Source organism: Cydia splendana, chromosome 2 (genome assembly GCF_910591565.1).
Source record: "Cydia splendana chromosome 2, ilCydSple1.2, whole genome shotgun sequence".
NCBI lineage: Eukaryota > Metazoa > Arthropoda > Insecta > Lepidoptera > Tortricidae > Cydia > Cydia splendana.
In genome coordinates this window covers 12,148,414-12,170,467 of record NC_085961.1, presented here as the reverse complement: position 1 = coordinate 12,170,467, position 22,054 = coordinate 12,148,414, and the positions used below count along the sequence as shown (strand labels likewise).

General features: G+C 37.7%; 1 protein-coding gene and 1 pseudogene across 1 annotated transcript in view; one reads left to right on the top strand and one right to left on the bottom strand.

Moving 5' to 3' along the window:
- The window catches only part of LOC134803971 (uncharacterized), a 460,442-nt gene that overhangs the window by 197,353 nt on the left and 241,035 nt on the right, over window positions 1-22,054 (top strand). The window lies entirely within an intron of this gene.
- LOC134806185 (U6 spliceosomal RNA) lies at window positions 7,433-7,556 on the bottom strand (annotated as a pseudogene).

Genomic DNA, 22,054 nt, shown 5'->3' with positions numbered 1-22,054 from the left:
TCAATCACTTTATACCGGAATAAGCTTTAAGTTTCGGGCTTACAGATGCTTTATTGGACATTAGAAGATAGTGAAGGAATAATTAATATACCCACTAGACAATATTCTGCAGGCAGATTGCATATAATATAATGTGACAAGTTAAAGACCAAGAAGCCAGAGGAGTTCGTATTTTGCTATTTTAGGGCATTGTTATCAACCAACAGCATTAAAAATGTAAAAAATAATGTGAGTAACAGTTTTAGAAAAAGGGTACCCAAGCAAATATGTATACAATATAAATGCCTAGCGTTGACATACATCCCAATATTTTCGAGTAAGATTGGTATAGTCGCGGACGGTCTAGAACGCAAAATGACTAGTGTAATATTTTGCCTATATCCCTTTTAGTTTTTAGTCTACATCGCGAACGGTCTAGAACGCAAAATGACCACTTATTTATATCACTAGGGTAGGTTAGGTTCGTTAGTTATCTTCAAATGGCCGAAGGCCAAACAGCACAGAATAGGAGCCCCGCGACAGCGGGGCTCCGTCGACATCGCTAACGTAAAGATAAAACGAGTAGGCATTTTGCGTTCTGGACCGTTCGCGATGTAGACTAAAAGTGATATAGGCAAAATATTACACTAGTCATTTTGCGTTCTAGACTAGACCATCCGCGAATAACCCGTAAGGTTTAGTTCAGATTCAGTAGAAATAGGTTTAGTTCAGATTCAGTAGAAATAAAAACAGGTTACATAATTCACAGATATTTTCCTCTGCATATTTTGAGGGTATAAATTAATATTGAATCATATTTTTCCTTAAAATATGCGAGATTGTGAAGGTAACTTTGTCGTCAAAGTGACGTACTCGTAATGCGTAATAATCGCGCCTATTGTATTTATAATCAAAATTAATGAATAATGGTGAATGAAATGTGTAAATAGAAGTCATAATACTGAAGAAAAAAATACCAAGGCAAGCCCTCCAGTGCCCGTCTCCCTTCCCCTTTCCAGTTTGTTTTTTTTTTAATTTAATATAAAAATAAAGTAAAATAAAGGTAAAAAAGTTGAAGATTTGGAGGTCTTGTATTTGTGAAAGAATTTATAGCTATAATACCATATACACCAAACACACATAATAGAAGGAGAAGAAACAATTTAATTCCAACAGTTCAAATAAACACAACGTATGCTAGTAGACAATTCGTTTGTAAATCAGTTAAACTATATAATTCTATTAATAAAGATTTAAATATATATCCATTATCATATTACGAATGCAAAATTGGCTAAAATTTAAAAGCTATCATGATATTGAAAACTTAATCCATAATGTTTTTGATATCTAAATACACAGACACACATTCGCACACACACGCACACACACACACACACGCGCACACACACACACACACACACACACACACACACACACACACACACACACACACACACACACACACACACACACATTCGCTCATTAATTTCAGTTTAAATTTAAATTATCTCTAACTACTTTTGTTATTCACTGAAATGTTAATATTATTTCTTTTAATTTTATTCATGAAATAATTTATTGTTGTTCACTTAGCAACTAAGGAAGAGCGGTGCCTCTTAATACAAGTATCTGTTTACTTAAAAAGAGGTACCAACCCTGTACAATGTAACCTAACACTTATAATGAATAAACAATTTTATTATTATTCTCTTTATTCAATTAGGGTCTTAGGTTAGGGTTTTACAATGTGAGTATAAAAGTAAAATATAAAAACACTTACAAAACATAACAAAAATATATAAACACATTATAAAAAACCTAACCTAGGGTGCCGCCGGCAGCGGGGCAGGGTCCAAGTTGCCGGTGGTCAGGGCCGCAGAGTGAGGAATCGACGTACTATACGCGCCGTGTCCAAAATTACCGCCTTCTGCATCTGACCCTTGATCCAACCACCCAGCGAGAGTCTCTCTAGGTGTTGGTCGAGACTCTTCGCTATGAGACCGTTCGCTGACACGACTATAGGAACAATGATCGTCGAGTCAACATCCCACATAGCGGTTATCTCGTGGACTAAGTCTAGGTACTTGCTGGACTTGTCCTTCTCGGCCTTCACGAGATTCTCATCATGGGGGATGGTGACGTCGACGATCATTGTTCCTATAGTCGTGTCAGCGAACGGTCTCTTTATTATTATTATTTTATAATTATCTTTATTAGCTTATAGAATTTATATAAGCGTACCTAAGTAAATTCTTCTTCAACCTAGCATTTTCCCGGCCTAGCACCAGAGTCCGCTTTCCTGCTCAATCTTTTCCACTTTGCCCGGTCTTCGGCATCCTCAGGTGTGAGATTGTTCTCTTCCATAAACTAATGTGAATTTATTAATGTGAACAGTAAATTAATGTGATAAAATCAACTATCCATGAGACTATCAGTCAGTGTCCCTATTATTAATGTAGGCTCAGCTACAAGAATACTTCTGGATAAATGTAGCAGTGGAAAATGTGTTACGACGATTGTGATAAGTTAAATTTATATATAAGTTTGTCAGTACCTAGGAGAGAAAACCATAATTCAGGTAAACTAAGTGTTACAATCCGCATCAACAGTAGCAGATGAAACAAGGCACCAATTCTAAATTAACTAAAAATATCTATTTACAAGTAAAAAATGGGTGCTAAGTCGGCGCCGGAGTGTAGGGTGCCCAGAAGGCTGAAGCATAAATTTATTATGAGTAACCAAAACCAATAAAAAAGATGTAATCCGAAATATAAATAAACTAATTTAAATAAAATGACTTGACATTGATAAAATCACAGTTTGAATAATAATTAGACACTATACTACAAAACGAAACTAGTTAATAGTGGATAGTCATTATTTTTCACAATCAACACATAGAACCAAAGAAATCACTTCCATAGATATTGCTTATGATTGATTATATTTATACGTATTAGTAGTTTACATAACTGCTACATAATGAAAGGCATTAAAACTCGAGTGTGGGTTTATGAAACGAACGAAGTGAGTTTCATTATAGAATCACACGAGTGTTTAATGCCTAATTATGTACACTTGTACAGCTACATACACTGCTTTATCTACATATATTATAAACTTTGTATGATATATTAACTTTTTTTATAACTTACAAACTAATTAAAAGATAAACTGTACGTCAAATGGCGGCAAATGGAAACTTTTTTCACGCACGTTACGCGTCCGTAGTTTTTTTTTAAATTCAGAGACAAACTAGAGTCGGGGTCGATTGCCATATCGTTCGATACCAACTAACATGCGAGATTTATCAAAACGTCATCTCGACTGATATTAGAATAGGGGTCAAATCAAATTGCTTTTTTTTTCAGAGATGTTCGAAATTTGAATGTCATTAGGTCATTACCAAATTGATTTTGATAATATAGTAATGGAGCTATTACAACAATTGCACAGATAAGAAATTTACTGTAACAAAACAGTTTATCTTAATGTTGGCCATTATTTACGGATTTTGAAGGCATCATAGAGGGTTTATGATACGTGTGTAGTGTGTAGATAAAAACTTTTAAAGCTTTTGTGAGATTATAAAATAAAAGCGGTTGAAGAACTCGCCTTTTATATATCGGTTAAAAACACAGAACGCGCAATATTAAGATTTTTTAAATATTATTATCACGGTCTGAGAAAGTCAATTACAAAAGAATTATTATTTTACATTCTAAAGCCTAGGTAAAACCCTTAATTCTTCGACGTAGACTCTATTTTAAATATAGGTATAACTTGTATTACAAGATGACTGAATTCTTTCCCAAAAGATTGTTAAAATCTATTTACCTGATATTTATTATGAAATTTGTAAATCAAAATTTAATTAAAATCTCTCCCCGCCATTATTAAACGTTTCGTGATTGTATTTGATGAAGAATCTGCTACACAAGCACATTATGAGATGAAACATTTGGGTTATAATGTAATAAATTTCGGCTTCTTAATTAAAAAAAAAATATTATAAATCGACTTTATATTAATATATAGTACGATACAAGTGCGAAAAGTAGGCCCTTTAAATTCTCGACATACGCAAACGTAAAGTGCTAATTACCGCATTAATTGCTTAATCTGACCTAAGTACCTAACAAATGATCCAGAAAAGATCGGTTTTCAGCATCATCGATAGTCCAAATAAAAAGTAGCCTGAAGTAATAAGTATATTATGCTGTTAAAATGATGATGATGAGAGTTGCTATGAATCCGGCCTTCAGCACTGAAGGGCTTCGTCACTTCTTCTATAATAGGTATACTTACACCTATTCTTCTATATTACATCTATTTCAGTTTATAATGCTCTTGTAAACTATTTTTTTAAATCATCGAGTCGTCGAGTAATCGTACGTCAACCTAGTTGATATTTTGTTATTTTTACTAAGTAGCAACGCATATTTCCTAGCTTTAACTTATTTTTTATGAGGCTTTCGAAAGATGATAATAATTCCTATTTTTTTTTTTTTTATTTTAGAATATGGGTCGACAGACCTGAAATAAAGATTTTCAATTTCAATTTCAATTGCAGGAAGATACATGTGTCATACCATTTTTGAATCTGCATAACATGCTCAATAGCTTGGCGTTATTTGCTCATTACTTTTCTAGTATTTTTTTTTCACGACAGGTGGTCAAAGTCGAAATTAATGTTTCGCTGTGAATTTAATCCAAGATTAAACCAGTACTTTTTTGCATTTCACATTGTTTATCGATAAAATACCTATTCTGTTATCTTAATTAACTATTCATGATGCCGTACACATAAAAAAAACTAACTTCGAGATCTTTCCGAGTGCACATTGGCACTAACAATGTAAAAAACGGTCAAAATTCATGAAAGACCTTAATTTGGCAATAACTTGAAAACCGTGCCACTTTTACTGGGGTCATGTTAAGTTGGTTTGAGTTGTCTTGGCCTGGTCTACCTCCAGTGTCACTTACGGGACACCCTGTATCAAGCAAGTAAAATGTTTTATGTTAACTAGTTTTAGCCCCAAAACTAGGTACCTACTAGAAAATCACCACTCAACTTCTTCACCAATCGCTTGGGATAAATGCCTATACCTAGTACCTAAATCTAGTAATAGTCAGCTTGTTCTGTCAGGCTTGCAGATAATGATGGAGCTCCGTCACTGTAACGGCGTCACATAACCACGGAAGAAAGAATGAGCGCGCCGCGCTTTGACCACATAACCATCAAGAGTTGCCAAATGTCACAATAGGCGTCGCTGGGTATTACTTATGTATATCTATGTGTATATCGCGTAAATCTTCGTTTCAATTCAACCAGTCGTATCGCGTCGTGATTTATCGCTTTGGAGGGGTCGTTATAATACAACGCGATTATCACATGTTCGCGCGAATTTTACTCGTGCAAACGCGCGATCAAACATATTGAACTCGAATAGGTGTCTTAATTGACAATCACGCGACAAGATCGGCCCCTCCGACGCTTGTCCAAAACTGTTACTTTACAAACTAATTATAGTCTAGCTAGTATGTTGCATATACCTGTTTTATTGGTATTATTGTTGTTGGTGGTGCTGGAGGACTGGCTGAAGAGAGCGGCACCCGTCAGCCTTGCACGACGCAGGATCCACCACATCTTGACTTTAAAAAATCTCGAACTACCCACAAATCACAAACACGAACGCAAGTGTAGCGCGGGGTTAAGCGGCTACAAGTTTTCCGTTTTGGTTTCAATGTTATTTTAGGATCAAGTTATTTTTAAGTTAATATTCAATCCCACTGCACATTCAAAGTACACAAAAGTCGTATAAACTATTTGTTTTTAGAATAACGTGTTCGTTATTTATTTTCACATGAATCCAAATTTCGCGCCTCACAAGTCGGAAAGTCGTAATAGTAGTGATAAAGAACGGTCTTGGTTCTAGTTCGTGTATTGCGCAGGGCAGGGCGGTACGGGCGGCTCGCGGCGGGCGGCAAAGCTACTGGCCGGCGAGAGGCGGGACCTGCGCACAACGACAAAACATTCCCACACAGGTGCGAATTTAACAGGTTGGGGTACTATAAGGATATTCATACCGTTTATAGAGAAGTTTATCTTGCACGTCTTTGTATGAAAACTTTTCCTTCGTTTGTAAGTTGGCGACAATAATTGTGTAAGCTTCAGATTAATTAGTCATGCGCTATGGGTCCCATTGGTACATTTGATCCTCAAAAGTTCAAAACAAACCGAATCCACTGGTACCATTAATAAAAACTTCGATGCTAAATTTCGATGATGTAAGTTGTAAGCGAAACCATTAATTTCGGGGGAAATCGGTAGCTTTGATCTAGTGCCATTAATTGCTTTCGTTTGATTCATAGGTACTAAACGTCGTTGCATTTTGATGTATTTACAGTATAATATTAGGTATATAATATTTGCTATAAATAATAGATACCCATAATAACAACTAGATACCTAATTGTTCTGTTTCCATCTTAATTGAAACACAGGCGTTCGGTGAATAGGCATAACTGCCCCATTTGATTTGATTCGAATATACATGTATAGCAGCTGATCCTCATCGTCGGCTCGATTCGGGAAATGAATTAGAGATTCACTAGATATGAAATAGTAAAGATATGTGACGTTCCACGGCAAAAGGTACCTTATGCCCTAATAACATTTTCTTGTAGGGATTTTGTTGGGCCTTTGTTTACGTATTAGTTGGGCAACCGTTATATTTGGCCGTACGATTTGCTGGAGGGCCCTCGACAAAGGCCCTCCCGAAGATTCCCAACAGAGGGCCATAAGAGTAATTTTTTCGTTGGGCCTATTTAAATAAATCATACAATTATTCAACGGTGGTGGTTTTGGTTGGGCCTATACACATTTGTTTGATGGTTGGTTAATTGTTACATTTGGCCGTACGATTTGCTGGAGGGCCCTCGACAAAGGCCCTCCCGAAGATTCCCAACAGAGGGCCATTAGAGTAATTTTTCGTTGGGCCGATTTAAATAAATCATACAATTATTCAACGGTGGTGGTTTTGGTTGGGCCGTGGTTGGGCCTATACACATTTGTTTGATGGTTGGTTAATTGTTACATTTGGCCGTATGGCTTGCTGTAGGGCCAACTGCAAAAAAAATAAAAAAGGGCAATTTTTTCGTTGTGCTTCTGTTTGCAAATTCAACAATTACCCAACGGCAAGTCAGGTAGGTCGGTAGGTAGTCGTGCACCAGGTTGAAGGCCCAACACAGCTTGTCCCACAAAGGGCCAACATAGTAACTTTAACGTTGGGCCTTGTGTAGGATTCTTACAATACTACCGTAGGTAAATAGTTGTGTAATTTATAGTGCGCCTACAGTCTAATTATGTAATGGGCTTTTGTTTACGAGTCCTACAGTTACCCTACGTTAAGTAAGTGGTTGTGTAATACGACGTTGGGCCTTTGCTGATAAATATTACAATTACACTACGGTAGGCATTATCCACATGAAGGCCCTAGGCTAGGCAGCAGTTGTTGTTAATCTTCTCTGTATCGTTCCAATTTTAGTATATGTACTGCCGAAGCAAGTACACTTACTATACACTCTAATTTGTATATATACTAACCGCACTTCGAAACTTCGTAAGCGAGATTTATGTTTTTTGAGATTTAAATTGAGAAAATGTTGGTAAAATACAATTTTTTAAATTTATGTATAAATTTTATAGTTATAGCTATTAGATTTATAAGTTACTTTAAAAAAATATTATGATTATATCCGGAATAATCGAGAAAGCAACTATAACTTCGATGTTTGGAGACAGTAACGCCATCTAGTGACGCCACAAGCAAACTCAACTGGTATTGTTGGGCATCAGTACCACAGCCAATGTTGGTAAATGCGATATTTGTGCTCACTGGGCCAACGAATGTTATCGTTGTTTAGCCACCGGTACCAAAATACACAAAGGCCCATTGTTAGGCGTCAGTGCCACAGCCAATGTTGGTAAATACGATATTTGTCATCATTGGGCCATCGGATGATATCTTTGACTAGCCAACGTTACCAAAATACACAAAGGCCCATTGTTGGGCATCCGTGCCACAGCCAATGTTGGTAAATGCGGTATTCGTCACCATTGGGCCAACGAATGTTATCGTTGTTTAGCGAACGGTAGCAAAATACACAAAGGCCCATTGTTAGGCCTCAATGCTACAGCCAATGTTGGTAAATGCGATATTTGTCGTCATTGGGCCATCGTATGATATCGTTGATTAGCCAACGTTACCAAAATAAATAAAGGCCCATTGTTGGGCATCAGTGCCACAGTCAATGTTGGTAAATGCGATATTTGTCATCATTGGGCCATCGGATGATGTCGTTGATTAGCCAACGTTACCAAAATACACAAAGGCCCATTGTTGGGCATCAATGCTACAGTCAATGTTGATAAATGCGATATTTGTCGTCATTGGGCCATCGGATGATATCGTTGATTAGCCAACGTTACCAAAATAAACAAAGGCCCGTTGTTGGGCATCAATGCTACAGCCAATGTCGGTAAATGTGATATTTGTCGTCATTGGGCCATCGGATGATATCGTTGATTAGCCAACGTTACCAAAATAAACAAAGGCCCATTGTTGGGCATCAGTGCCACAGCCAATGTTGGTAAATGCGATTTTCGTCATCATTGGGCCATCGGATGATATCGTTGATTAGCCAACGTTACCAAAATACACAAAGGCCCATTGTTGGGCATCCGTGCCACAGCCAATGTTGGTAAATGCGGTATTCGTCACCATTCGTCATTGGGCCATCGCCATGGCCCAATGACGACAAATATCGCATTTACCAACATTGGTTGTAGCATTGATGCCCAACAATGGGCCTTTGTGTATTTTGGTAACGTTGGCTAATCAACGATATCATCCGATGGCCCAATGACGACAAATATCGCATTTATCAACATTGACTGTAGCATTGATGCCCAACAATGGGCCTTTGTGTATTTTGGTAACGTTGGCTAGTCAAAGATATCATCCGATGGCCCAATGATGACAAATATCGTATTTACCAACATTGGCTGTGGCACTGACGCCTAACAATGGGCCTTTGTGTATTTTGGTACCGGTGGCTAAACAAAGGCCCATTGTTGGGTATCAGTGCCACAGCCAATGTTGGTAAATGCGATATTTGTCATCATTGGGCCATCGGATGATATCCTTGACTAGCCAACGTTACCAAAATACACAAAGGCCCATTGTTGGGCATCCGTGCCACAGCCAATGTTGGTAAATGCGGTATTCGTCACCATTGGGCCAACGAATGTTATCGTTGTTTAGCGAACGGTGGCAAAATACTCAAAGGCCCATTGTTGGGCATCACTGCCACTGCCAATGTTGGTAAATGCGATATATGTCATCATTGGGCCAACGAATATTATCGTTGTTTAGCCAACGGTACCAAAATACACAAAGGCCCATTGTTGGGCATCTGTGCCACAGCGAATGTTGGTAAATGCGATGGTGGGCCAATACAAATTTAATGTTGGCTACGGAACGAACCTCATCTCAACGTTTTCCCTACCGTTGGCACCGTGGGCCCCAACGAAAATGCTACTAGGGTGGCGGCTGGCGCCGCGATTCGGGAAATGAATTAGAGATTCACTAGATATGAAATAGTAAAGTTAATAACTTTTACCTTATATTATCTTTACCTACTATATCGTATCTAGTTAATCACTAATCTAATTCATTTCCCGAATCGCGCCACGTGTATGATGTAGCGTGTGGTACATGATGCGGATTTACGTTACTATTATATAATAATTAAAAGCATGAACATCGCTGTTTTGTTCTTAGTTGTTATCGCGAAAGTAGTACCAAGCTACTTACATATTTCCTGCGTTCTCTATGGGCGTTATCAGTTTATCACACTGGCTTAGGGGTTATTTAAACGCCCTGTAAAATAACCTAAGAACTAAATAACATAAGCTACATAGATGAAACATCTTAATAATCGAAACTAAATAACGTGTGTGTTCTTGCCGATCCTAATAATACATTTTTTTTTTGTTCTTGTATTGATTGTGATCACGTCGCAGGCAAGTCCAGTTGACAGACAGTGTCATTATATCAGAGCCAATCGGTACGAACTATAATAGAGTCAGACCGTGAAAAGTCTGCAGCGATTTTGATAGCCCACGCAGTGCAAGTGTCATTTTAAACGTCAAACTTCTATGAAATTATGACGTATAAATAACACTTACACTGCGTGGGCTATCAAATCCGCTGCAGATTTTTCATGATGCGACTCTATTTTTCAAACTGGACGGGTACGATGATAGATGTCATCTCCATGCAATTTATAACCTAAAAATGTAAATGACGCAAAATTGTATTGAATTGACATCTATCATCGTACCCTTCCAGTTTGATAAATATTAGGTAGAGTCTGTGCGGAAAGAGAAGAGACGTGGAATGTATGGGGCCCAATACATTCTACGACTCTTCTCTTACCGAACAGACTCTATATACAACCTCTCGTCAGTGAATAAAGGTGCCAAGTTTTTTACTTGTATGAAAACTAGATGCTCTGTGAACTGTAGACCTCGCGATCCCCATGTTTGGGATATTTCACTTTCGATATCAATTTGAAGTTTTCTGATATCTGTTATATTTACAGAATTATCGCCTGGCTACACTTAACGATTACAACCTGTATAATAAACCACATAGTGTTGCATATAGTAAACAGTTTCATTTATTTTACGTTAATTGGGGAGCTCGACTAGGTATATTTTCAATATATTAACATAAATATCTGGGAGACCGAGATTTGCTCGGAAAATATATAAAAACTCAAAAATGCGCGTTTTCCCAGAGATAAGACCTAGTTAGATCGATTTATCGCCCCCGAAAACCCCCATATAGCAAATTTCATCGAAATCGTTATAGCAGTATTATATTAGATGTATGGCTCCCGATAGCTTAAATTCCATGTGTGTCTTTTTTTAATTGTCTGCTTTGTGCCTCGCTGCTGTTTGTTTGGTTTGTGCTCCCGCCAGTCGCTCCATAGGTACGTAATTTATCAAAACACAATAGCCACGACCCACGTACATTTACATGCATATTAAACAAGAGAAAATTCAAACGGTTTCATAAATACTGTTACTTAAATATTGTACTTCCTTATTGTGGCCTTGGTCATTTACAGCCTTTCCGACAGTCAACGCTTACAATGGCAGCTCTTCTCTCCATCTCTTTGTTCAGATAAATTGTATCAACTTTGTCGTAAATATTTAACTCGAGTCACTTCAGAAGGACAATAAGACGCTCAAAAAATCCCGCGTAAGGGCGATCGCATACATTTTTATGATTCCATAACCGTATCTAAAGGTAACTAGATTTGCTATGAAGTCTAAGAAAACAACAACACTATAGGTTAAGTAGTTCTAAGTATTTTAAGCGTCGTCCAGCTTTAGCAGACTTACCTCTACGCTAAAGATAGCCTGCGTATCTCATTTGTATACAAGAGACCTTATATCTCAATGCCGGAAAGCGTTCAGCCGCCTTTAAGCCTTATAAAGTTTTCCGCTTCGCTTTAAATAAGGACTTTTCTTTCCTTTGTCTGGATTACAATCTCGCTTAACTCCAAGATATAAGATTCAAATTGAGGTACTGTTTCTCCTGTTGAAATTAAATACGGCAAAGCGTGAGCCGCATCCTTAATATGGATTCAAATTGATAGGCATTACAAAACGGGTCAGTAATTCTACCGTGCCTTTTAATTAAACATCGTAAGTTTACGAATAGTTATTTTGTCATATGTATCTTGCTTGTTTCATAGTTCATTTGCCCGCTATAATATTATATGTGTAAAAGTAACTACTTAATTAACTACATATGTCTGTCAGTACTAGTACTATTCGGGCTAAATTTGACATGGTTACAAGTCCTAGAGATTATGTATTTTTAAGGAATCCCATTTGTATTTTTAATAAACTTTATTTACTTCAAACGCTTCAAAAACAGTTATTTATTTTACAAGGGGGCAAAGTTGTTATTTAACCTCTTGTAATTCATATACCTGACCCGAGCAAGCAAAAGATTTCAAAAGCAGCGTAGCGAGTGGTTCAAAAAATGGAATCGTGAACTTTGCGAGTGTTAAACAAATTTTGCCACCGAGTGAAACACAACATTTTTTACGACACCAACACAAGGAAAATACTAACTATACATATAATTCCAAACAAAATCAAAGAATTTTTTTTTAAATGCTATTAAACATATATCATTCCAAATCATCATTTAAAAAAGTCAAATTTAATTACTTTGCCCCATTTGTGGATAAAATGCAACTTTCTCATCAGGTTTTAAACAGTTAAGAGAGCCTTTACCATCTGGTGTGGTGAAAATTATTTTAATATCCTTACATTCTAAAATACAATGCAATTATCTCCGTAATACACTCATCAACGAATAGAGTAATAGGTACATACACATATTATTGTTTTAAATTTTAATCAGTTAAAAACTTAAAACACCTGCTGTTTCCCAAAATGTTTATTGTCAAATGCAAAAGTCTTAGCGAGAATTTCAATAACGAAATCAATTGAAATCCTCCAACTCCCGCCCGCCGTCGCCCCGGGCGATTATACGGGCGAGAACGGATATCAGACATTTCCTCGCATTTGATTGCGTTTCATTAACTCGCGCATGATATTATGCTAAGCTATCTTGGAATACCTTTATTGGAAAGACGAGTGCTCATCTTCCTTGCCGTATTTCATGGTAGGATAAATATTAAGTTTATCTTGAGTTACCGGGTACCACCATACCGCCATAGACAGCGCACTCACAAAGTTTAATTTTGTTTTTCATATTTGTTTATTACAAACGTTTTGTGATAGATTTTTATATTGATAAAAAACAAATAAAATTATTTTCTGAAAATAATTTAATTTGTTCTAATAGTATTGATTGGCAGCGCCATCTCTCTCACTAACTCGGTATCACCTGAGATGATCCAGTTAGAAGGTCCGAACCACACTGTTCTACCTTAGGGATGGCCAGGGGGCGCCATAAGCCTTCAGTAAGAAGTGCATATACTTGGAAAAATTCGACCTATGCCGCTGTGGCCCGGTGGCCGAATGGCACAGGCACCTGCCGCGATAGCAGAGGACGCTGGTTCGATTCCAGCCTGGGGCACTGGAGGCCTTGGTCACTTTTTCTTAGTATATGACATTTATTTCAGTTTATAATTTATATAGTAGTGTTTCTACTTGATAAAAAACAAATTAAAATATTTTCTGAAAATAATTTAATTTGTTTTAATAGTAAGGATAATAAATAAGTGTTGGTTAGGGTAATAATAATTATAATTATTGGAATGCCATAAAGTTCCAACAAAAATATAAATTCAAAAAGCTTTACCTACAGACTCGTTGGTAAAATATTTAAGAGCGCTATTACATTTCGGCGTTGAGCGAGTTTAGGTATTTTACGCGCTGCGGCAGGCCGTGCGAGCTCAGTACGCCGATCCCTTCTACCACACTCGCACTACAATGATGGATTAAACATTCTTGATCCTTCGCGAAGCATATTGAAATCAACCATAACATAACAACACTAACTGTACTTAACTTTTAAAGTTCTAAAACTGTTATTTGGTAAGTACGAAAATACTAAATGCAGTGCAAATGTACATAGGGCCTGTTCATAAATTACGTCATCTATTTTTGACGATTTTTGACCCCCCCCCCCCCCCCCACCCCTCAAATCATCCAAAAATCAAGCTTCGGATGAATCTGTTTCCTCCTACGTCATGTTACCATCATCCGATGTCCAGACCCCCCCCCCCACTCCTCCCATTTGAAACGACGTAATTTATGAATAGCCCCGTACTTATGAAGGTATATTACTCGAAAGAAATTATAGGTACCTACTCGCTTATTTACATGTTTCGTCATTGCATTTGGTACCTATAGGTTGTAAAGTTTGTATCAACGAGGGTTTAAAAACGAACTGGTACTGAGGATCTGATGATGATTAAGGTGGTCACGGATACCAATCAACCATGTAGTACCATGATTAGGCTCGTTTGATTCGTCTCAACAAGATCTTTGACACTGAAGATACACAGGGTCTGATGATGGAGCTGGAAGGTGGCCACGGGTACCAGTCTATCATGTAACTAAACAACTTCGTGTTTGGGCTCGTTTGATTCGTCTCAACAAGATCTTTGACACAAGACAGTACTCAGGGTCTGATGATGGAGCTGGAAGGTACCATTACCAATCAACCATGCAACTAAACCACATCGTGTTTAGGATCGTTTGATTCGTCTCAACAAGATCTTTGACACTAGGTGATACTAAGAGTCTGATGATGGAGCTGGAAGGTGGTCACCGGTACCAATCAACCATGCAACTAAACCACTTCGTGTTTAGGCTCGTTTTATTCGTTTCAACAAGATCTTTGACACAAGATAGTACTCAGGGTCTGATGTTGGAGCCGGAAGGTGGTCACCGGTACCAATCAACCATGCAACTAAACCATTTCGTGTTTAGGCACGTTTTATTCATCTCAACAAGATCTTTGACACAAGATAGTACTCAGGGTCTGATGATGGAGCGCGAAGGTGGCGACGGGTACCTGTCAATCATCATCAGCTCCATCATCAGACCCTGAGTAGTATCTTGTCTCAAACATCTTATTGCGACGAATCAAACGAGCCCAAACACGAAGTGGTTCAGTTACATGGTAGACTGGTACCCGTGGCCACAGTCCAGCTCCATCATCAGACCCTGAGTACTAACTTGTGTCAAAGATCTTGTTGCGACGAATCGAACGAAGCCAAACACGAAGTGGTTTAGTTGCATGGTTGATTGGTACCGGTGACCACCTTCCGGATCCATCATCAGACCCTCAGTACTACCTTGTGTCAAAGATCTTGTTGCGACAAATCAAACGAGCCCAAACACGAAGTGGTTCAGTTACATGGTAGACTGGTACCCGTGGCCACAGTCCAGCTCCATCATCAGACCCTGAGTACTAACTTGTGTCAAAGATTTTGTTGCGACGAATCGAACGAAGCCAAACACGAAGTGGTTTAGTTGCATGGTTGATTGGTACCGGTCACCACCTTCCGGATCCATCATCAGACCCTCAGTACTACCTTGTGTCAAAGATCTTGTTGCGACAAATCAAACGAGCCCAAACACGAAGTGGTTCAGTTACATGGTAGACTGGTACCCGTGGCCACCTTCCAGCTCCATCATCAGATCCTGAGTACTATCTTGTGTCTAAGGTCTTGTTGAGACGAATCAAACGAGCCTAAACACGAAGTGGTTTAGTTGCATGGTTGATTGGTACCGGTGACCACCTTCCGGCTCCAACATCAGACCCTGAGTACTATCTTGTGTCAAAGATCTTATAGAAACGAATAAAACGAGCCTTAACACGAAGTGGTTTAGTGGCATGGTTGATTGATGGTACCGGTGACCACCTGCCGGCTCCATCATCAGACCCTGAGTACTATCTTGTGTCAAAGATCTTGTTGAGACGAATCAAACGAGCCTAAACACGAAGTGGTTTAGTTGCATGGTTGATTGGTACCGGTGACCACCTTCCGGCTCCATCATCAGACCCTGAGTATTATCTTGTGCCAAAGATCTTGTTGAGACGAATCAAACGAGCCCAAACACGAAGTGGTTTAGTTGCATGGTTGATTGGTACCGGTGACCACCTTCCGGCTCCATCATCAGACCCTGAGTACTATCTTAAGTCAAAGATCTTGTTGAGACGAATAAAACGAGCCTAAACACGAAGTGGTTTAGTTGCATTGTTGATTGGTACTGGTGACCACCTTCCGGCTCCATCATCAGACCCTGAGTACTATCTTAAGTCAAAGATCTTGTTGAGCCGAATCAAACGAGCCCAAACACGAAGTGGTTTAGTTGCATGGTTGATTGGTACCGGTGACCACCTTCCGGCTCCATCATCAGACCCTGAGTACTATCTTGAGTCAAATAAATACATATAGAATGTCAAGTCGTTTCAAATATTTTTAATCCTGTCCGGTAGTTTATTAAACTGTACCATTATAAATTATAATACTATAAAAACAGTGCTAGGATCAAAGTCTCTCGTTGCGGTTTACACGCACACAGTATAGCGTTTTACACGGCGCCCGCCGCACACAATGATAAAAAACCTCGTCGTCGCCGTTGAAAATGTGCGGAGCCGACCGACACACGTCCTGCCTCTACAAGCTCTGCCGCGGCACTGAGCTGGCGCAGCGCGCGTCATCGGTAATATAGAGTAGTTTTCAAAAAATTGCCAAAAAATTATAGTAGAATTTCATAAACACTAATGTATACCAACAGTATAAGCAAACGTTGCAGATTGCTTGAGTATGAAAATGACTTCGATATTAAGTAGATTTTCGTAGGAATTGACACTTGTTTCGGAGAGAAAATCGAGTTCGTTTTACTTTGATTTTCTCTTTCTCAAAGGTATGTAGGAAAAATATAGTTTGATATGCCTAAAGTACAGGGTATTAGTAATACAAAATAGCCAGGTTTAGCAGAGTAAAATTCTCAACATTTCCAAATAAGAGCTCGCCATTCAGTGCTTCACGGGGTTTTTCGGAAACGACCATCAGAAAAAAAATCATTACTAATTTAATAAGTCCTTTTTCTAATATTTACAACGATATTTATAAAGATAAGAAGACGCTTTTACTGGAACAAGTACTCATTGTTTCTAATAATGAGCGCAAAGTCCTGAATTTCGACGACTAGTATCATCAATTTTGCATTATTTCGACTTTTCTTGTAAGAGCGCTCTTAAACAAATTTGATAAACACTCCTCATTTCATTTTTGATATAATGTATTTTAGTAGCCAGAACCATGACAACTGGCGTAGGTACAACTGCGAATATATTCAATTGGGTCTCGAGTGCGAGAAATGTATGGAAATTCCATAAATGAAGGCAACATAGTTGATCAGTGGGGAAAAACTTTTCTTTCTTTCAAAGCCTATTTTGATACCGCAACATTCTATTTTTTTCTGGTATAGGTAGGTAAATAAATAATAACATTAAAAAAGGTGGCATTTGTGAGGTTGCTATTACAAAACGTTGTATCGTTACTTGTACACTGACGATTATATCTACTTGCACAGCCTTAGGAGGGATTTACTGAAATCTATTATTCGCATTCAATATCTCTACAATAGGTTTACCCGATCGATGGATGGTATGTTTGCGTAAGCTTGCGAATACCCACACATTATGTTGTGGTTTTATCCATTCTAAGAAGATTCATTTATGTAAGTATATTGGGTGTAGGTATGTAAGTATCTCAAAATAAAATGTTTTCCACCACATCAGCTTGTAAAGGCTCTCTTTATAGTTCTAAAACTGTTTAAAAATTGCATTTGATCCGTAAGAGAGGCAAAGGTTCTGAGGAAACAACTCGAAATTCCATACTTTCGAGTTGATTCCTCATGTTGGCTGATGGAATTGTTTTAGAAGTGATGATTTTGCAAGATATTATAAGATATACCTATGATATACATATATATATTTTAATTTATTTAGGTAAACATACAGGCACTACAAGAAAGGCCTACATCTAAAGTATTTTTAACACTATATACAGTATGTGTGACCAACACCGTTCACCACTTATTACAATTAGGTACATACTTTGATTATTCGGAGCTTATACCTCTGGAGCTTAAGGCTCCGGGAGGCATTGACAAGGTAAAGGTTATTATTACTTTGAGTTCTAACATCATAAAATTACTTAAATATTTAACGCTTAATAGTTAACAGTGCATGCAGCATTACGTTACATAATTTATATGAAATTATACATAGTTAGTACATTAAATAGTACATTTTGATTCGCTTCATATCACTAGATATTACATATTGTTACTATGTCTAATTACATCTGTTACAAGTTTTTTATATACACCAGAACTGCAGCCAAAAATATCCACCTGGTTAAAATGTGTGTTATAAGTGTGGACGAGTCTGCGAAGAGGAGCGCGCTCACCGGCGTGGGTGCGGCAGCGGCCGGTCACGAACAGCCGAGGCGGGCGCGTCTCTCGTTGTCTACTACAGTTGGGCACTTTATAACTGAGCTTATTATTAAGGGCAATACAATCATAGTGGTTGTTGCAGAGACCGTACAGTACCATAGATTCGAGCAACATTCGCCTGGAACTTAAATCTAACAGATCATATTTTTTTAGTAACTGCTGGTAAGATAATCTTTTTTTGTAGCATCGAAAGTGCATAGTATTTAAGAATTTTTTTTGGACTGTTTCGAGAGCGTCTGAGTATTTAGTATAGTAGGGGTTCCAAATTGTAACAGCTTGTTCTAAATGGCAGCGAATTAAGGACTTGAATAATTGCAAATAAGTATTTGGTCTTCGAAATTCCGTACTAGACCGCATAACAAAACCGTACATCTTGAATGCTTTATTTATTATGCTATTTAAGGTCTTCGCACATTACAACAACTCAACGGCGACTCGATTCTATGCCAAATATTGAAATTTAAGCCCTATGTCAGAATTTCTAGGTTTAATTTCAAAAAATATATTAAAGTAGTGTACGACGTGTGGTCTACGCGTCGTACACTAAAGGTCAACTCCGACACGTTTGCCACGCATTGACCACACGTCGTCCCCGCAACGACTATGCGTTTGCGACTGACGCGTGACGGGTAACCATTTGGCGGCCTAATTCGTTGACACCGCGTTGTCCACTCGTTGACAACGCATTGCCCACTAGTGACCATTGGGTGGATCAACTAGTTGACTACTCATCAAGAGTGTGAGTAGAGGTGCTGCCGAAGTGGCGTGGAGTTGATATAGTGTGCGAAGACCTTTATGTGTAAATCTAGGTGCAGCTTTGAGTCAAGTGTGATTCCAAGGTCCCTTATAGATTCAACTATTGCAAGTTTTGCGTTACATAAGATGTAAGAGTTATTTATAATTAATCTTTTTTTGGTGAATTTAATTAGTTTGCATTTATCAAGGTTTAGTTCAAGTTTATTTGCAGCACAATAGTCTGAGAAGCAATCAAGGTCCTGTTGAAATTTATTACAGTCTCTTTCGTCACAAATTGTATGATATATTTTTAAATCGTCTGCGTATAAGAGAATATTACAAAATTTAAAACAAGTACCAATATCATTTATAAATAGTGTGAATAATAAGGGACCTAAAATTGAGCCCTGTGGTACGCCTGAACTGATTTTAATAGCATGCGATTCGCATCCGTTAATTGTTACTTTTTGGGTTCGGTTTGTGATTTTGATTTAATTTGTAAAGTTTTACAGTTAGTATTTCTGTTAAGATTTCAAGAAAACTTGTAGGAATAATATAGTACTTTGTAATACGATGTGACTACGTACTTGCGCGCACCCGCTTCTATATGTAACGGGTAACCAAATCTATGTAAGTAAATATTATTTAAGACAAATCTTTTTACCTTAATAAAGGCACCTTTTGCATTATGTCTTTGTGCGTAATATAAATACCTAATAACCGATACTATTTGCACATGTTACAGTCAATAACCGGTATATTGCAGCTATACATAGGAAAAGTATCAGTAGTTCAAACATCGATTTCCTTCCCGGAAATCGGCGGCACACCAGTGATACTGCCGTATTCGAACTTCAAGATATTCACAAGAGACGACACGTACTAGATCCATTCTAGATACGTTATAGTTTAGATATCAACTAGTTCTCTTTTGCAGCGCAATTCGGGCAACCAATGTTTCTTTTACGTTAGATAGAGTAAGATATCTATTAGATGCGAATTGGATCTCTAAATCATATCATGTGGAAATCGTTCAAGAGTATCTCCAGAATCGCGCAAATGCCAAATTTGACAGGTTAGATCTTAAACATATCGTTATCGTATCTTGGTGATGTCTATAAGATATCTAATAGATGTCTATTTCAAAATACGAATCGGGCCCATAGTGTTTGCTCTACCGCCGAAATGATGCCCTCTTCAAATAATTAAACTGGATCCGCACTTAAACGATCTTAAACACCATTAGGATTAAATGGCATTCATAAGCAATTAATGGTCAATCACTATTAGTAAGCCTTAGAGGCGATTAAGTTGTAGTAACCCTACCCAGCTAGATATTAATATGAATTAGACTTTACACTGTCGACTTTGATCTATATTGAAGATCAAGCCCAAATGCCAAAATGAGTGATCGGGATGAGCTAGACCCAATATTAGTTGATTAAGTAGATACAAGTATTACTGGTTAGGAAAGACAATGCAATCAATTTTATAGGTGAACTGTTATCGTTAACAGTGGCAGCTCATTGGAGTAAAATATCATAATTACAATACATTTTAGCAATAACTTTTTCTGCTTTTATTTTACAGAATATTTAAATATAATATATTACTTTTCCCCAATTAAATAAAGCTCTACATAGCCACACATTAACATTCGTGTAAGTCCCTATGCCTACATTCATAAATATTCAAAGACATTACTATTAGGTATAAACACAAAATACCAAAATTACTTACATGATTCTACTGGGTAATAAAGAAAATTACAACTACCTTCTCGAGTATACAAGTGTTGATCAGAAATACTAATATACCTCATAAAGCTGAAATTGCAAGGTATATTACCCATCGGGCGGGTAATGTACAGGAACGGGATGTCATTATCGTGGACCCTATTCCCGCGCTCGTAATGATTATAAGGGCACTGTAAACGACCTTGACATTGTCTCTCTGACAGATAATTTTCACCAATATTTTTATTGGTAAATATATGTACGTTTTTTCTGCACGCAAGCAACCGACCTCTGACCGGGATGTATGTATCTAGAAAAAAAAAGTTAGACTAAGAAAAGTCTGCAGCGAATTTGAGAGCCCACGCAGTGCAAGTGTTATTTTAAACGTCTAATTTCTATTACATTATGACGTATAAATAACACTTGCACTGCGTGGGCTATCAAAATTGCTGCAGACTTTTTTTGGTCTAACCCTAGTACGTCCTGATATTCTTGAAATTTCAATGAGATTAAATTGCGTAACATATTTGCAGCCGATCTGTTTAGTGGACACTTACAAATTAGCCTTATTAAAATTCTCACTTACTTAGTTGATCTAAGTTGACTCCTTTCAGACAAAGAGCATTTCGCAGTTAACATAATTACGTCTAGATTATTTGCCAGGTGGCAGTCTAGTTTATTAGAATAATATATCTTGCGTTTAGTAAAAGTAAACAATGTAATGGATGTTGAGGTCGCGATGGAATGATTAAAAGCCTCGATGAGCCGGCTCATTAGGTACCGCCGGGACCGGGACCCGCGCGCTGTAATTCAGCTTCGTACCGCTATCGGAAAGGGCTATATAAATTTATGCAAATAAATATAAAAAGAATATACACAACTACCTACATAACTACCTACAACACTTACCTTTATTTAAAATTATTGTATTAATGTTAATTCTTTAAAATTACCTTAATCAATTGCAGTCCATATTCGATGTCTCACTTATAAATTTTACAATAAATTAACTTTTTTTAATAGTTTTTATCCTTTTAAGGGCAGCTCACGCGCTGAAAGACGCTGATAATATTCCGCTAATCGATGCAATCCTTGTTTAAATGTATAATACAACATCATGTACCCAAATCTTTAACCTTTTCGACGCCGTGTCAAACACAAAAGCTGTCACGCTGACGCCACGTCACCGAAGTGTCAAAACTGAAATTGAACTTTATGCATATGCACGTAGGTCTATGTTGCTCTGTGTTCTGTGACCGATTAATCGGTCTTTGGCGTTGAACCTACGGTGCGGATATATCGGTCATTGGCGTCCAAAAGGTTAAGTCAGGTAGGTCGGTGGATACATACATCTACAGTTATAAAGATATAATAGGTACATGCAACGTATAAAAGCCAACTTACCCCTAAAAATGATCTTTTCCAGTTAACCTTTGAGCAATTACATACATATACCTAATACTTTTTAGCAACAATCACGAAGAAATATTCTATCATA